General features: G+C 40.4%; 1 protein-coding gene across 5 annotated transcripts in view; it reads right to left on the reverse strand.

Annotated features, from left to right (window-relative positions):
- Nucleotides 1-19,076, reverse strand: part of LOC121690139 — a 70,507-nt gene that overhangs the window by 48,448 nt on the left and 2,983 nt on the right. For 3 of the 5 annotated variants that reach the window (XM_042070543.1, XM_042070546.1, XM_042070547.1), the window contains exon 2: nt 18,532-18,635. The gene's annotated coding sequence lies outside the window, so the exon portion shown is untranslated. Of the gene's footprint in view, nt 1-16,506; nt 16,779-18,531; nt 18,636-19,076 lie in introns of those variants that run through there. The other 2 variants (XM_042070545.1, XM_042070544.1) reach the window with 2 other exon arrangements.

Here is a 19,076-nt window from a genome sequence, read left to right on the forward strand (position 1 = left end):
GCCATGATGATGATGATGAATATTTATTTTGGCTTTCTTTTAATCCTACTGAATTTGTAATTATGTATCGGCCGTTCTAATACCGATAGTATGTGGGTGCCTGTGTGTGTGCATGTGTACATGTGTGCACCGCCATTTACAGGCCAATGAGTGTACAGTCACTAAATGTACACATAACCTAATTTTTTTAGACCCCCCCATGGATGAAATTCTACGAAACTTGGCATACCCCCAGAGAATGCCAGGTCAATCATACACATAAAATTTGGTGCAGTTCTGAACATCTTAACTGAAGATAGGGGCGATTAAAGCAGAATAATATTGCATTTTCATTTTTTACCGGGGGGATGGGGACGAAATGAAATTTTTGCGTAAAAGTCTAGTGGGGCTACATACCCACCAAATTTCATGTACCCCGGTGGTTCGGTGTCCCGGGTATCAATGACCAAAAATTCAGGAAGTAGATGACAGGAAAAATTCTTGAATTGTGTGCATGTGTGTGTGCATGTACAAGTTTATGTTTATGTGTGTGGGTGTGTGTGTGTGTGTGTGTATGTGCGTGCTTGTGTGTTTGCCTGCGTATGTGTGTTTGTGCATGTGCATGCATGCGTACATATGTCTACTGTGTGAGTATGTGTCATACGTATGATTACTGTAAATGTATGTGTATGCGTGTGTATCTGTTTATGCACATGTGTGCACATGGAATGGGTTAACATGACCCCTGGAGGCAAACATACGGAAAAAATTGGTCATCCTAGGCCCTACAGTTCTCAAGATATTCACAGAGAACTGTGTCTGCCCTACCCTCCTTTCGGGGGGTCCAGTCCAGCGGGGGGGCTACAGATCAAAACGAAAAATGACGGTTCCATGCTATCCATGTGGGGGTACATGCCCACCAAGTTTTGTGTACCCCGGTCTTTCAGTGTCCCGGGAATCCTTGTTGGTGTACGTCACTAAATGTACACATAAATTATTTTATTGTAAGGCCCCCCATGAACGAAAGTACACAAAACTTGGCATGCATTCGGAGGGTGTCATAATGATCCTACACTTTTAATTTTGTGCAGTTTTGACCTTGTCAGCCAGAGATATTGTGATGAAAACACCAAATTTTTTGCTTTTTAATTTTTAACTAGGTGGCGCTATACATGAAATAAGTGGCAATGGGATGGGTTAACATGCCCCCTTAAGACCAACATACATAAAAAAGGTGGACCTCCTAGGCCCTACGGTTCTCGAGATATTCACAGAAAACTGTCTCCGGCCACCTACAGGCCAGTTGGTGTATAGTAACATAAATTAATTTATTGTGTGGCCCCCCATGAACGGAATTCCACAAAACTTGGTGTGCATACAGAGGGTCTCATAATGATCCTACACTTCCAATTTCGTGCAGTTTTGACTATGTTAGGTCACAGATACCTTCAATTACAACACCTCATTTTTACTTTTTTGTGTTTAACTAGGTGGCGCTATACATGAAATGAGTGGTTATGGAATGGGTTGACATGGCCCCTTGAGATCAACATACAAAAAAAAAAGGTCCTCCTAAACCCTACGGTTTTCGAGATATTCACAGAAAACTGTGTCTGCCCTACCCTCCTTTCGGGGGGTCCAGTCCAGCGGGGGGGCTACAGATCAAAACGAAAAACGATGGTTCCATGCTATCCATGTGGGGTTACATGCCCACCAAGTTTCGTGTACCCCGGTCTTTCAGTGTCCCGGGAATCATTGACGGAAATTTGGGCATGCGAAAAAGAAAAAAAAAAAAAAAAAGAAAAAAAAAAAAAAGAAAAAAAAAAATAAAAAAAATTAAAAAATCTGACTAAACCTATATGACCGCCGCTTCGCTGCGCGGCGGTCATAATTATTGTGATTACGAGCCAGTGGTTTTCAAACATTATGCGTGACTCGGACATCTAACTAAATCTGCAACAGGCTCATATCGTCCTCGCATTCGCAAAATGAGGACCAGTGTTTTGTCAAATTGCAAATAGCTATTCGTTTTAACGATTTTTTTATGATAGTATGAAGTGCTTTTTGTATGGGCTACAATCTTGGAATATGGGGAGGGAAGTGCCGCGTCTGCAGTCAGCCAAATATGAATGTAATTCTGCGGCATAAAGCAGATGTATTTGTTTATTGTACAGAAAAATAAAAATGACATGTCAAGCAGTCAATTGACTACATTGCAGTCAAGAAGTAGGGCAAATTAAGACACTGTTTTGATTTGCGTAGTTGCGTTACCCCCAACACTGACAATAACATAGACAGCAAATTAAGATATTTTTTCGTTTTGTGGAGCGGCACCGGTAGGCTATCAAAAGCAGATTTCGATTTTCGCTACCACCGTGTAGTCAAGCCTTAAGCCATACCCAAGTAGCCTTAATCGAGGTAATGTTTAATTACGATTTATTTTGTTATTGAATTCGTAGGCTGGGATTCCTATCGGTAACAATTACGTTTAAAGGTAGCCTAGCCTCCTGCTTTTTCAGAAGGGGAGGCAGTCAGGCTACTGACAGAGCGATGTACAGTGGCAGAGCGACGCACAGTGGCTGAAAGTGGTACTAAAGCTTCACGCAGCTTCACGCCTCGTAATGTGCGACTGAAGTGGCCATTTGAAAGCGATGCCCACTGTACGTTATCTGTTTGTTTGCTTCTGAGAGCTGGTTACAGCAACTCAGACACTGATGAAATGTTTGACTACATTATGATAAGATTACAGCTTTTTGTTATTGCAGACCTGTTATAACCATCATTTTTTTCTGGTGTAGTGATGAAGACCCTTCTAGTGCTGAAGATGAAGATCCTTCCGGTGACCCTGATGATAGTGAGACTGTGACAATGATTGGTGATGCTACAACTGAAAATGAATTTCGTCAGGAAGCTCCTGCTGGACGAGGACATGGAGGACGTGGACGAGGATGTGGAGGTATACGTGGACGAGGACGTGGAGGTATGCGCGGACGAGGACATGGAGGTATGCGTGGACGTGGACAAAGGGCTTGGTGCTCATATCGGGGGATTTCACCTCAGACATTTGATGACCACTGCTGTAGAATATTTTAAGTTGTTTTTCACTCTGAAAATGGTTGTGGACATCTGCACACACACAAATGCATATGCGTACACTCACATTGTAGGGGGATCACACCACACCTACACAGGCCCTGGTGGCAGCTGGCAAGAGACAACCCCTGAGGAAATGTACAGACTCATTGGATTACTAATTTATTTTGGTCTGGTAAGAGTTACCTCAGATAGTGTGAAATACTGGAGTATCAAATCTTTGTATCATGGCCTTTGGGCACGGAGTATGATGCAACAAACACGCTTCAAGGCCCTTATGGCTTTGCTACACATTGTAGATCCAAACACTGAAACACCTGGCAATAAGCTCAGAAAAGTACATTCTTTTGTCAATGATTTTAAATGCAGATGTCTCAGTTTGTATCAGCCTAGTCAAAATCTTGCAATTGATGAGAGAATGGTTAAATCCAGGCACCGTTCAGGTATAAGGCAATACATCAAAGACAAACCAACTAAATGGGGAATAAAATTATGGGTTTTAGCAGATAGCTGTAATGGGTACACGTTAGACTTTGACATTTACATCGGAAAAGCAGCAGGGGCAGAGATTAGTCAACATGGACTTGGGTATGATGTTGTAATGAAACTGATTCAACCTTTTATCAACCAAGGATATTTGCTTTATTTTGATCATTTCTACACATCATTTCAACTTGTGAAGGACTTATTTGCTCTGGGTGTGCCAAGCACTGGAACTGTCAATGACAGAAAAAGTTTCCTAAATGTCTGACAAATGGAAAAAAGTGGGGTAAGAGAGTGTCTCGAGGAGCTATGCGCTGGGAAAGGGATGGTCCTGTTCTTACACTTCAGTGGAAGGATAATAAAGTTGTGTCTCTTCTAACGACAAAAGACCATGCCAACAATGTTTTGGAAGTACAAAGGAAATCAAAGACAAATGACAAGTGGGCAGCTATAACTGTGCCACAACCACAGGCAATAAAAAGGTATAACATGTACATGAATGGTGTCGATCGGTCAGATCAGATTCTAGCAACACATAATGTTCTGCGTAAATGTACACGTTGATGGAAGACCCTATTCTTCCATATAATTGACATTGCTGTTACTTGCTCTTCAAACAGCAGCAGGCCGATCTTCCTAACATTGAGGAGTTACAGAGGTGTTCAAAGTACAGTCTAGTGGACTTTAGAGAGGAGCTAGTACGGCAACTCTGTGGTTTAGTGGAGTATGATGAGCCCCCTTCTTAAAAGTACAGCACCCCTTCCCCCCCTCCGGATCAATATGAGACAGTACATATGCCCATGTTTTCTAATGACATAAAACAAAACTGTGTGGTGTGTTACAGAGAGGGCAGGGGGCAAAAGCAGGTGCATTCTTACTGCAGTGCACCTCAGTGTGGGAGGTATCTTCATCTGACAAGGGAAAGGAACTGTTTTGCGATTTTTCATAGCAAGGACTACCAACACTGAATCTGTTGGGTCACTGCAACTGTTCATCTGTTTTTAACAGTACATATGTGTGGTGTGAGAGGGTAGGGGCCAAATCTGTAGTGTAACTCTGTGTGGGAGGTATCTGAATCTGTTGGGTTATTTTCAGCAACACTGACTCTGTTGGGTCATTTTAACTGTTCATCTGTTTTAACAATCTAAACTGTGTTAACATGAATATTACACATTGACCACAAAAAAACATGATTATTAACCAAAATAATATGTATGAGATGAAATTGTAAGTTATATTTTTGATACAAATGTGATTGTATTGATATTGCAACTAATTTTGATAAAACTATATTATGGTTATTTAGGCTCGTCTGTATACATAATTTCAAAATTAGTTATTTAGAGTTCCTTTCACCCAATTGCTACCAAACTTGGTATTTATTTAGCCAACAGGTAAATGCAACTTTCTGCTATTTCACTTTTTTTTTTATAACATGTTGTGTTGAAGCTGTAGAGCTTCACAAACTCAAAAAATGTGCCCGGAATATGTTGGATGTTATGCTAATTTATGCTAATTAGCATATATAAATAATACATAATTGTCATGTCAAACATATATTTGTGTAGCCTAACTATCTGGCTTCAAGAGAAAATGGATAGTTCCTTTGAGATATGCTTAGGTCACCCACAGCAGAATGAAATATCAAAGGAGTCATTTTTGGCCTATTTTGGCCCTGTCGGTTAAGAGTTAATATCCATCAGGGGCGCAGGAGATATTTTGAAAGTGAGGGGGACCAAATTGTATACACAAACCCATAGTGAGATCAGATTTCCAGATATCGGATCGCCACCTCTGGCCCACTTTCGACCATCATATTTTAAACTTGCCAGAATATTAAGATAATACCATTGATTGTTTTCAAAATATTTTTTGATTAAAATTGTCAAAACTGTGAGATGAGCACAACGCCAGATCTGCCTTCAGACCAGCTTCTTGCTATGTGCAATTCTACTTTTATTTAATTTTTTTAGATTTATTTTACACTACTTGGGCCAATGGTAGAATACTCTAAAAGCAACATGATGTTGATATTTTATGAAGCCATGAATGAATCATCATGCCTATGATCCAAACATAGACTACATAATCAAATAGCCTAGTTAGGCCTACAGTACCTAAATTGTCTGGTATAAACCAAATCAACTCTCCACTATGTGTCTGCAGTTAATATTTGTGCAATGTTAGAACATGTTGGCTTAACAAGTTACCAGTCCAGAACACACAGAAAATTGCAACAGAAAGTTGCCTTTATAATCAACTACTATTTGTTCCAACAGCATTTAAACAAAGCATTTATAAAATTGAAAAAAATATATATTACATAAGAAGTAAAATAAAATACTGTTACTGTAGTAACTGTACCACATTATCCCAAGCTTCAAAGAGCTCCCCATGTCTGTGACAGCCAGACGTGACACCGCTAAATTCTCAGCTTGTTTATACCCCACACTGAATGCGTAAGAAAGGCCCATCACTCTGGGGTGTGGTAGCCTACTCTCTGGGTTTTATGCACCAAGGTAACTGAAGTATCCAATTTGTGTCTTGAAATTATGTTTGAAATAAATGTCTTAGAACAAAAACTTTGGGTAGGCCTATATACTTGTATTTTATAGTTAGGCTAGTGAAAACGAGTTGATCAGTAGGCTAGTTGAGTGTGTTATCAATAAACATAACAGCTAATGTCATGTTGAGCAGGAGATAGGCTACCATAAATCCTCAAATTATGCCCGGGATTGATTCTATTTATAGCCGGACAAATAAAGGCAGGTTCCCATATTTGCCTATATCATACCAACAATTGCCATCAGTCCACCAGCGCTAGAAGACATTGCTTCGATTTAAGTCAATGAAATAACACCTCTTCTTAATATTTTATTATATTGTTGGTTGGATTAATAAAGTCGTTTTCCTACCATGGGTCTCCAACACACGCTCTCAAGCTCATTGTCTTGTCACCCCTTTCGAGCTAATTGCCAGAGGCTGAAGCCTACTACATTTAACGCAATTGTTGCGTGACTTTTTATTAAATTCGTAGGCATTCCAGCCTACGAATTTAATAAAAAGTAGCCTACTAAATCATGCATAATTAAACAATAACTCAATTTAGGCTACTTGGCTACGCAAAAAGGTTTCTATTACAGCACAACCCCTATTCAATTGCTGCCTTGTCCCGCAATAAACAGCGGTGGAAATCCCGACACTTTTTCAACTGCATGAAACATAACAGTGAACCATCAAATATCTCCCAGAGTTCAGTGCCCATCAGTCCCAACATTTAGCAATATAATCAAACAGTCCAAAAGTAAATTAGATCCCAAACCAAACCGAAAATGTTATGCTTTTGATGGCCTACCAGTATGCCGCTCCAAACGAAAAGCATCTCTAATGATGGTTGTTAGTAGACAAACTGGCTTCAGATATCCAACAGAGTGAATATGAGATTGTGCAGTCTTACAGTACTGTAGATGGCTGTGGTTAGTGATGTGATGCTGTTAACGGGGAGTCTTACATAGTTAGCGCAAACCCTATAGGTTATTATTTATTTAGCATATATAGGGCTTTTTTTCCTTATCAAAAGTGAGGGGGACGACGGCTGTCTCTTCAGCACTGCGTGGGACATATCCCCCACGTCCCCCGTGCCTCCTGCGACCCTGATATCCATTTCTATACAACATTTTTTTACATTGCCTTTACATATTTTTTTTTCCAAATATGTTTATTTTTTTGGTTTTTCTTCAAGTAGCAACAACAATGCAAATGTGAAAAGTAAATACGAAACACTCACACACTCGTGCATACACACACATGCACACAAAGAAAATAAATGGAACAAGAAGTGAATAAATGAAAAGTACAAACAATGGTACAGGTAGTAGATAGTATGGGAGTTTCTTACACCAGTTCCAGTTCAAATAGCAGTATTCTGTTCAGATTCGGTTCATGATAAAGGCAGTGAATGTCAGTTCAGAGCTAAAAGAAATTGAGGGCCTCCAACAAATTCCAAAAAGGATGACCATATATCTTCATACACAGAGTATTTTCCTTTCATTGAATAAGTAATTTTTTCCATTGGCAAAATTTGTACAATGTTCTCCAGCCAACATTTCACGCTCGGAAATGTTGGATGTGGATTTCCACCCTTGTGCAATTGTCCGTCTGGCCTGCAGTAAACAGAGGGTGACCATCTTCCTGTTGGTGGAGTTGAGCTTAATGTATTTAGGGAATAGTCCTAATATACACAGTTTAGGACAGAGAGGGAGGTCCGTCTCAGTTATAGCAGAAAGTACTTGGATAACCTCTCTCCAGAAGGCTTGTAGCTTTGTGCACGACCATAGACAATGACCCACTTATACTGTATAAGTTTGAGACCGCCATGACATGTTTGTGTTTGTGATTTCTTGCATACAGTTTGCCATTCAGAGTCTGTTATTTCCTGTTTCAGGTCAATACACCATGCAAGTCTCTTTTCCTCAGAGGAATCTTGGGTCCTAAGTAACAGTGTCTTGTAAAACATAGAAATAACCCCTCTGCCTCAAACACACAGCTATGTTTTCTATTGCGGATAGTTTGGGTAAAGAGATATTCTTTTGTGTCTTATGAATAAAATCTTGTAGGTATAATAAGGTAGGTAGAATTTGTAGGTATTTGAAAAAAATGCTTAGCAGGCAAATCAAACTTTTGCTTGATTTTTTCAAATGACATTAAAACTCCATTGTGAAAGAGGTCTGCTATTTTGGCAATACCTTTATCCGCCCACAGTTTAAACCCCTTATCCATTGTTGCCGGTGGGAAGTTTTCATTTCCCCAAATGGGAGTAAACTGTGATAACTTAGAAATGTCGTTCAAGTATTTATGGACCTCATGCCACACATATATTGTATTTCTTACAAAGGGATTGTCTGTGGATTTCTTAAGCTTCCCTGGTCTAGCAGAATATAGGTACAGTTGAAGAGGTAAATTGGTAGATGTAAATCTCTCTATATCAACCCAAGAAAGGCTTAAATGAGATTTAAACCAAAAAGAGGCTGTCCACAGTTGACATGCCCAGTAGTATAGTTTGAGGTTAGGAAGTTTCAGTCCTCCTCTATCAAAGGGCAAATAGAGAAGGGTAAGGCGAAGTCTTGCTCTGCGGTTATTCCATATGAAATCTCTGAAAACATTTTTCATGTTCGTAAAAAAGTTTGATGGTGGTGGAAGTGGTATGCATTGAAATAGGTATAAAAATTTAGGTAGGATTGTCATCTTCAGACTATTGATTCGGCCAACCATAGAAATTGGCATTGCTGACCATCTTTTTATCATATTGGTCACATCTATTACTGGCTTATAATTGCAAGTTACTAAATCCTCTGGTGTGGGTGTAATTTTGATTCCCAAGTATGTAAAGCTGCTAGTATTCGTGAATGGGGTTTGTATTGGTGGGGAGATTCTTTCAGAATGATGAAGAAACAAGATATTCGACTTTGATTCATTAACTGTATAGCCTGAGAACGAGCCAAATGTATTTATTAACTTCAGGAGATTAGAAATTGAATCACGTAACTGTGTCAGGAACAAAACTATATCGTCAGCAAAAAGACCTATTTTGTTCTCAGCATCTCCTAGTCTGATGCCTGTTATATTAGTGTTTTGTCTGACTGCGATGGCGAGTGGTTCGATTGCTAATGCAAACAGAAAGAGCGACAGGGGGCACCCTTGTCTCGTTCCTCGCTGTAGTTGAAAGGGTTCTGATGTGGCGAAATTGGTTGTGACTGCTGCGCTTGGAGATCGGTACAGCATTTTCACAAAGCTACAAAAGTAATCGCCAAACCCAAATCGCCTCAGAATATCAAACAGATATCCGTGTTCTACAATGTCGAAAGCACTTTTTGCGTCGAGGGAAACTATTGCCGTATTTGTACATTCCTTCTTCACATGAATAATATTTAATACTCTATGGATGTTATGAAAGGCTTTGCGGTCTTTAATGAAGCCGTTTTGATCAGGCACTATTAAGGAGGGGAGGTGTTTTTCCAGGCGTCTTGCAAAAACCTTTGCAATTATTTTAGCATCTGAATTTATTAATGATATTGGACGATATGATGCGCAATTGGTGGGCAACTTGTTTGGTTTTAATATCAGTGATATCGTAGCGTTGCATAGGGAGGGTGGTAGTTGTCCCGCTTCGACTGATTCAACTAACATATCGAACAAAGGTGGAATCAGCCACTTCTTGAAGCGTTTAAAAAAATGTATAGGAAGTCCGTCAGGACCGGGTGATTTACCACTGCTCATAAAAACAAGTTTCAAATATTTCCTCTTTCGTGATGGGCGATGGTCTAGCTTTTGCTTTGCCACGTCTTCCAAGAGTGGAATGGGTAGTTTGTCTAAGAACTTATCTTGCTCATTGGGATAATGAGCTTCCGAAGCATACAGTTTCATATAATATTTTCTGAACGCATCATTGATTTCTGATGTGTTCGTTGTAATCCCACCTTCAGTTTCTATTTCGGTGATAGCCTTTTCCTGACTCAAGGTTTTAAGACGCCAGGCTAATAGTTTCCCTGCTGATTCTCCCTGTTCGTAATAGTTTTGCTTCAGCCTGGTTATCTTTGATAATGCTTTGTTAGCTGTTAGGTTGTTGTATTTAGCTCTTAGTTCTGCAAGCCTTTGAATATTCTCTGGGGTATTATTTATGACGCTCTCCTTTTCCATGTCTTTAATGTCACGTTCTAGTTCTGTCATAAGGAGATGCGTCCGGTTAGACATGTGGCTCGTGTAGGATATCATCTGACCTCTAATATAGGCCTTTAACGCTTCCCACCCGATAGAGGCTGATGTTTCGTGTGTATTTGTAGCGAAGAAGACATCAATATTAGTTTCTACATATTGTAGAAAATCTTGGTCGTGTAGCCACCTCTGGTTAAGTCGCCACAGTGACCGTCCTTTCGAATATGAATTATAGCGGTAATGTAGAAATAGGAGGGCATGGTCTGAAAGTACAATACCTTTATGCCCACAATCACAAACTAAATCTTTCAGCGTTTTGGAGATTAAGAAATAATCTATGCGGGACTGAGTCGAGTAGGTGTTTGAAATACAAGAAAATTCTTGGGTGGTAGGATTCCTATATCTCCAAATATCGCAGAGGTGGAGCTCTGACATAAAGTGCTCAATCGTTTTGCAGGATCGGGTATGCGAAGGGTCCACTCTTGTTGATCTGTCTAAATAGGGGTTAAGCGTGCAGTTAAAATCGCCACCCATTGTTATTTCTCCCTGATAAGAAGACACGGTCATAAACAAGTTATTAAAGAATGAGTCATCATCGCTGTTGGGACCATATATATTAGCCAAGATAATTTCCTGATTTAGGCCATCCTTAAAAATATTTTTGTTTGCAGTAACAGCCAAAAAAAATTAAAAATGGGTCGGTAGGTAGGTCAATATTTTTTTTTTCAAGATTCAAAGTAAAAAAAAAAGTTCAGTTTTGGTCATGGTGATTACCTAGGAATGAATTTACACAAATGTGCATATCGTGACGTAACTGACTGGGTCTTCAACCCGTGCCTTCAGGCGCACCATTGCAAACCTCATTCTGATGCAGGTTATATAGACCAGCCTTTCTCAAACGTCTTTGACCTGAGGCCCGGTCATGGCAGACTTTTGGGTCATAGGGCTCATCTACATGTACCCAGAAAGAAGGCTACAATAGCTCTTGGCCACGTTATATTGAAATTTGACTATACAATACTCAATGCTATACAGTGTATTATACAGTCTCTGCTCTGTTTCTAAGGAAGTTCCAAAAAACAACGTCGTTCTATTAAGTTTCGTTAAATAAATAAATAGCCTTCCAACAGGTTGAAGCGGAGCTTTGATACCAACGTTATCGATTAGTTTCAGTTTCTCTCGCGCAGACGCGCATTGAATGAATGCTCATACCACCACTTAATTGCAGGGCTCCATGTTTAATGACATCGATAGCAGAAACGTTTGTTTTCTTTTTTCGTCGATCCGCGGTTTCTTGATCAACTGCGCAGCAAATTATCAGATGAAGCACCGGGCCTAATTTCACTCCACGACTCCGCGGACCAGCAGTCTCCATGTTGCGGACCCATATTTTGAGAAATGCTGAATAGACCACAACCAATTTCAATACTCCGACACGGTCACCGCTAGACTAGGGGGAGAAGGGATGAGAAAAGATCTGGCCACAGTTCTTCCAGAACTTCGTAACAGCGTTATCAGTTTGTGTGAATGAAACGAAGTGACATGCGTAAAACCAATGGTGTAGAGATTACGCCACAGGTTTTTTTTTTAAGTGAGCCACGTTTGCATGTAGGTAATTTATATTCACAATACTTGGGCCTACTAAAAGAACTATTATTTTATTGCATTTGTATTGGTTGTTTAGAGTAAAAAAAAAAACAATCGGTCGGTATTAACGCAAGTTTACAACCGGCAAGTCGGTCGGACTAAAAGGGGAAAAAAATAAATATTTGGGTCGGTTCTAAATTGACAGGGTCGGTCGGGTTACGGCAAACGAAAATATTTTTAAGGATGGCCTTAGCGGAGAGCCCTTGACTATAACAAATCTGCCCATTGGGTCTAAGATGGTTTTATGCGTTCTAAAAGGAACTGATTTATGGATTAGAACCGCAACTAAGTGACGAGTGACAAGAAGCAATAACTTGCCCAGGCCATCTTCTTCACCCAGGTATAATGCTAACTGAATTATTTATGAATTTAAGAGTTAAGGTCTCACCCCCGTCGAGGTAGATTTTCATCTTGGCCGGATATTGCAATCCAAACTTGATGCCAAGGTTGTCAAGTTGAGCCTTTACCCCGTCAAACTTTCGTCGCTGCTCTTGGACCTCCGGAGGGAGATCGGGAAAGAACATCAATCGATTGCCTTTAAGTTGCAGGGGTTTCTTCTCTCGGGCGGCTGCCATCACTCGATCTTTATCGGTCAGCCAACGGAATTTGATGAGGATTGTGCGGGGAGGAGGGGTGCGTCTTTTTGTTGTCTTTGTAGAAAGTGAAAGTCTGAAGGCTTCATCGATGGATAGAGAATCCGGAAACTTTTCTGAACCAAGGATATTTGGTAACAACTTGGCAAGGAATATAGCCAGGTCGCGGCCCTTCTCGTTTTTTTTCTGGCAATCCGACCAGGTTCAGGCGCCGTTGACGATTCTCCATGGATTCCACTGTCTTGGTGAGTGTTAGCATGTCTCTATGCACTTTGGTGACCTTCGCATCTAGGTCGGTTATCCCATCTTCCGCAGAGCTAGAGGTCTGCACGGGACTGATTTTTCAGTCCCGCACCCGCCCGCTCCTGCAATATTCTGTCCCGCCCCCGCATTAAGGTGTCATTTTTAGTCCCGCTCCCGCCCGCTTCTGTAACATGAAATCCCGCTCCCACCAGCCTAGTCTGGTGCCCTCTTCCTCTGTCATGCTTTCGATTTTGAGTTTTGACAATGAGCAGCAGGAACAAATTGAACCCAAGTAAACGACAATATAGGGCCTATAGGCTATAGGCCTGCTATCCTTCAGTTATGCTTAAACCCCGTTTTTTAATGCTGCCTAACAGAACATCCAGCTGAACTATAGTTATGAACACTACTTTAATCATTTCCATATTTAATTTTACGCACATATTTAATTTGCGGGAGTGCAGTGAATCATCGGTTTGTCCCGCACCCGCGAACGCACCTTTCTCATCCCGCCCGCTCCAACAAAGAGCTTTCAAAAGTTGTCCTGCGCCGCACTCTTTTGCGGCGGGACCCACGGGTTCCGCGGGTCTACCGCGGGAGTGCAGACCTCTACAGCAGACCTTACCGAAGACAGTAAGTCAATACGGCAATTTTCTTCACTGGCTTAACATATTTTTGTAATAACGGAACGTGATGTAAACCGCGTGGTGATAACCTTTATGTCTGGATAACTGGTGTTGTGCTTCTACTCACATGAAGAGCTGGCAGTAAGTGTTCAGTGTCATTGCTAACCAGGCTAATAAACAAACCATGCTACCGTGAGTAACGTCGAAGGGTAAAGTCACGTGACTTCTTTTGTAGTTCGTTTATGAAACAAAAGGAGCAATTTCGATTTTTTTAAATAAGGCAAAATAGGGTCTGACATTTTCACAGTTAGAAGATTATTACTGTAAAGACACTGAAAAATATTTTTGGTGGATAACATCCCTGATTTGGCTTCACAATATTTTTTTAAAAATAGGTCTATGGGACTTAACATTGGAGCTGCTATTCGATAGGAACGCAACCACTTGGGGCGCTGGTTTTCACTTTCCCTCCCTATTCTGGCACGTTGTGACATGGGGTTCGAAGCTGTCACGCCCATTTAGGAGTCTAGCGGGAGGTCCAGTCAGTGTCTATGTATTCCTATGGGAGAAATGGTCATTTTCTCGGAATATGACCAATCCCATAGTCCTACATTCAGCGATGTAACGTTTGAACCCATTTTCTACAAGCCACATGTCTCCCTAACATTCTGACATTGAAATTGTATTTTCCAACGAAACAAATAAAGACAAAAATAGCTTTGTTCGTGATCTGCCACTGTCTCCTCAAAGCTCTGGTGCACAGCCACCTGTTCTCAGAGGCTCTAGACTCAGAGATGGTTGATAAACTAACCTAACATATTTTTTGCTAGAACTAGTAGACTACCACAAAGTTGCTGAACGTATGTTATTTCAGTTTTGTTTGCAACAATAAGTTTAACCAAAGTTCTTAGCTGCTAGCTAGCTAGCGAACATTCCCATTCACTTTCCGTGTACTGTGCTAACATTAGCTAGCTAGCTAGCTAGCTCGGTTAACGGGGCAAAATGAAATTATTCATTCCGTGACCGAAAGAGTGTTTCATTGGCATCACAAACAAACATGGACTTCTATGCAACATCACCAAAACATGCGTGCGCAACCAAGAGGCAGAAAGCACCATACATGGATTTCTATGCAACGTCACGAAAACATGCGTGCACAACCAAGAGGCAGAAAGCACCCTAGAACAGCATAGAGCAATGCAAAAGAGCAAAAGAATAAAATGAGTTTTTGTGCTGAAAACTGCACCAATTCGAAATCACGATGGTTAGAGAATGTTAAATATGTTCAATATCCCTAACGGAATGCATGTCTTTGCCAAAAATGACAAAATACGATGTTATATTAATAATGCAAATGAACGTCAAACTTTGAAATATAGTTTGAAATGAGATGTTATCATCATTGAGACAACAGGGGTATACAAAAAAATCCGATTGTAGCTTACAGCAGCCGACTATTCATACTTTGCACGTGACGTCACAACCACTGGCTGGCGGGCAAGAACGTCGTTCTCCAGCAATGAAATCCAGTAAATTAGTCTAGGATCTGGCCAGGACGTCGCCAGTTTTACTATACAAAAGTTGGTGTTTTGAGGTGTAAATAACATGCCAGATAGTTGTTGTGCGATTGGATGCTTACTATGCCTGGCTGTAAGAGAGGGCCAGAGACTCGGAGTATATCAGTAACCATAAATAGCTTAGTGCTGTGAACAACAGCAGTCTACCTTAGTTGAATATTCCATTCCATTTAATCTATAGGCTTTTGCAATTTAATACCATTGTTAGCTGTGTTTATATTGCCATCATGCCATATCAGTGTAAAATGTAACTCAAATTAAATAATACTAATAAAAAGACTTTTGCATTCCCAAAAGTATTAGCAGGTAGTCCCAAAAGTATATTTCATTAAAAATGTGTGAACTCTGAACTCTGAAAATGTAAAGTTCTCAAACTATGAGAATTTTATGAAGTACTGAAGTGGTCTGAAATGACCACCATTCAACATTTGAACAAATAAAAATAATTATCCCAGAAAGTCCCAGAAAAATGACTTGAATATAAGTTAGTTAGTTATTAACAATTCATTGATAAACTTTTAGAATACTTTGAGCACTGATGCAGTCAGGATAGGCCTCATTACATTGTTTGCAGATAGGCCTACATTTCATTCCATTTTTGATGGCAAACGCGAAACAGCGCCAAAACAACCACCAGTGGACAAAAAGAGTATTACATGTGTACTGTTAAGACTCGCCATAGAGAATGAATGGGGGAAATTGCGGAGGTTATAGTTTGATGATGTCGTACTCCCGTGCGGGCCGGTTGCTATATACCACGGACATGTTTTGGGGGGCCACCCAAAATGAGGTGGCGGGCCGTATCCGGCCCGTGGGCCGTAGTTTGGGGACCACTGTTTTAAAGCTACACATTTCTTTCCTTTTTTTAATTAGGTTACCATATGTTTACATGTGGCATCACGTGGGTAGACAAATCAGATGAACTGCAAGCTGTGTGTCTAGCTGGGTTTCACTTCTAAGTGACGGTCATACATTTTCCTGTCATAGAGACAGTTGACGTGCATAATTTCAGACTTATGATTCGCTGATGTTATGTTTCATGTCAATCGTGTAATCTTAACATAAACGTGCTTACACGTTCGCCAGTAGGTGGCGAGAACGCGTTATCATCTGTACGTGATTTGATATGAGAAGAAGAATACATGGTGAATGAATGACACGTTACTGTTGTACTGCGTCTACTTATTACTTACAGTTACTTTGCATGCATACAATCGTATAATTATTACTACTACATTACAACCTAACAGATTGCTAACAGGATTATACGCATTTCGCTGCCCCAACTGCTCTTGTCTGTTGTCTGATGCTATGTGGAGTGGATAAGCACAGGTAGGCTACAATGTTGACATCCTGCAATATATGATACAGTTGGCATAGGTTTTTTTACCTACTTATCAAGCTGTCATTCGCCGGCAGACAGGGTGTACATATTCAGATATTTAGAAGACTTCATCACACGATGGAACAGATGTCACTTTGTGTAACTTATAGCTACAAACATGCAAACATTAGCATACGGGTAACATTAGCTAGCTAACTAGTAACACTCACCTTTTATGAAGATATGCCTCCCATACGACAGCGTTGTTAACCCATCCACTCTTGAAAAAAAGATAGCTATCTGTACTTTTGTAGGCTTTCATTTTTTGTGCGGTGTAAGGTGACGGATTCTCTATAAGATATATGTAAATATCTCCAAACTCCAAGTCTGGTATGATAGAGACTTTGCCAGCTTCAAAGCAATGAAAACATCAGCGGGTGCTGTGTAACGTTATGGATCACACGTTCCGATTAACGTTATGTTAATCTTTTCTTGATATCTATTTTAACATTTGGTGACATATGGTCTATAGTTAATTGATTGTAGTATTGGAAATCTGCAAGGCTGCAATTCCCCTGGCTGGCCACTGATCGTCACCATTTTGTTAGCGTTTCTTGCCCACCAGGTATCCATGGTAATCACGTGACTGCAAAGTATGAATTTAGGTTAAGTTTATAACCAAAGCCCGTCTACGGAGAGCCTGGCCACTCCGTATTAAGTCCCATTGTACCGAATTTTGGTTGCAGTTCCACCAGATTTCCACTGGGGGCGATCGCCATGAGTGCAGAATGAATGGGAGTCAATGGAGCTAGACGGCTAAATTTGTCTCTTTCACCTGATTGTCGTTGACAAATCTCAGATTTGATTGTAGTTTATAACTTCAACATGGGTTATAGGTCAAAAGTTGAATGAACGAGTACTTATGTCCTTTTGATTTCTTACAGTTTGGGTTGTTGTTGCCCATAACACGCTAGCATTGTGCTAATGAGTGACGTCATTGACAGGTTTGAAAGGCTTTCTAGAACAATTAAGTGACTTTAAAAAATATAATACTCCACCAAGTGTATTTTCTTTGCCTCCCCTTTCGAATACAATATTCAAATTACTTGAAAAAAAATTATATCCCGAAAAAAGTGGATTTTGAGGGGTACAGCTCCATAGACCTCTATGCATTCTGCACTCGTGGACGAGCGCCCTCATGTGGAACCACAGAAGACACTGCAACCAGTTCAGAAACCGGAAGTTTTCCGAGAGTGGCAGTTCTCCCCTTATTAGACATTCTCTGTTATAACGTTGTGGACGGCCACCAAGCGTCTTCTGCCCCACGACTGCGCGCACAACTAGTTTTGTTGGTAAACAGGAAACCCGTGTTATACACAATTGCATTTATATGTTATTATTGCTTATTCAGAGAAATGTTTCTGTTTTGACACGCCTATTTAGGAGTCCGGAACTAGTGCCATTTCGTTCCATTGGTGAATCGTCTTATTCATCTTATGGCCACCTTACACCAAACAACTTTTGACAGTATTTGGGAAAGATTCTTGAAAGATTGTAGTCTTTCAACTAATGCCCCCCCCCCATTCAAACTTTACTCAAAAGACTCCAATCTTTCAAGAATCTTTCCCAAATCTTGTCAAAGTTGTTTGGTGTAAGGAGGCCATTAGTTAACTATAGAATCTTTGCCCCTAGCCTACTAGGCTACAGGCGTGTGGGCCAAAGGGTTAGCCTAGCCTACTGCTTGGAATTCCACTTGAACTGTTCAAGTCATTTCCATATATTCAGTCAATGGTTCAAAATCGTTCAAATCGAACTGTAGCTGTTCAAACAAGTCGCCATTGTTTGACGGATCTGAACACACATGTAAAATCTCCCATAGATTTAGCCTAGGCCCTACACTGAATTGGTTATTACGGATCTGAAATACATATATCCTATTACGAATACGAACATTATTTTGTGTTTTAGCCTAGGATCTACGGGACGATTGACAAATCCTTTGCGATGCGTTTTATGAATGTCCTTGCTAATTAAATCTAGCCAAAAAACTGTTTAGCTTAGGTAGACGAAGCCAGTCGAACACGTTTTAAGTCGACATCTTGACCAAAGGCTAATACGTGTTTATAAATTAACCGTTTGAGTAGTCTAATGCATTGCTTAGATGGGCTAGGCCTATTCTACCAAAATGTGAATTTAGCCTACACCTTAACATAGGCCTAACAATAATATGATAAGAATAGCCTAGGCCTACTTACCTGTGTTCGTAAATCGTAAGCCTGCACAAAATCGTTAGCCTGCACAAAATGACGGGTAAAATGGTTTCATTTTCACTTCTGCGAGAAATCACACCGCCGTCAGGCTATCCGGCAAATGTATTTGGTCACCGCTAGTCTGAGATTTACGGCTCCCATTGACCCGCATTCAAGAAATCAAAACGTAGCCTATAGGCCTTCAAAAATGTGCACAAACTAACGCCACCTTACGGAGCCGGCGAAAGGTCACTACAAAACGTGATGTAGCCTATTTATAATATTTTATGATTTATATTAACTGGCCCTGAATTTGTAAAACAGTGGCCGGTTGCACAAAGCACCTTGAGTTAAGTTTTCTCCTTAAAATCTGATTTAAGGGTCCCTTAAAATAAAAACGGTTGGACAAACACCCTTAAGTGTTGTCCTTAAGGTTTCCTTAACATTTTCCCTTAAGTAGGCTATTTAAGGTTTTGTCCTTATCTTGTAAGAAATCCCTTAAACTGTGCACAAACGACCTAACTAAGGGGAAAAACCTAAGGGACATTTGA

The sequence above is a fragment of the Alosa sapidissima genome, chromosome 18 (assembly GCF_018492685.1).
Source record: "Alosa sapidissima isolate fAloSap1 chromosome 18, fAloSap1.pri, whole genome shotgun sequence".
Classification (NCBI taxonomy): Eukaryota; Metazoa; Chordata; class Actinopteri; order Clupeiformes; family Clupeidae; genus Alosa; species Alosa sapidissima.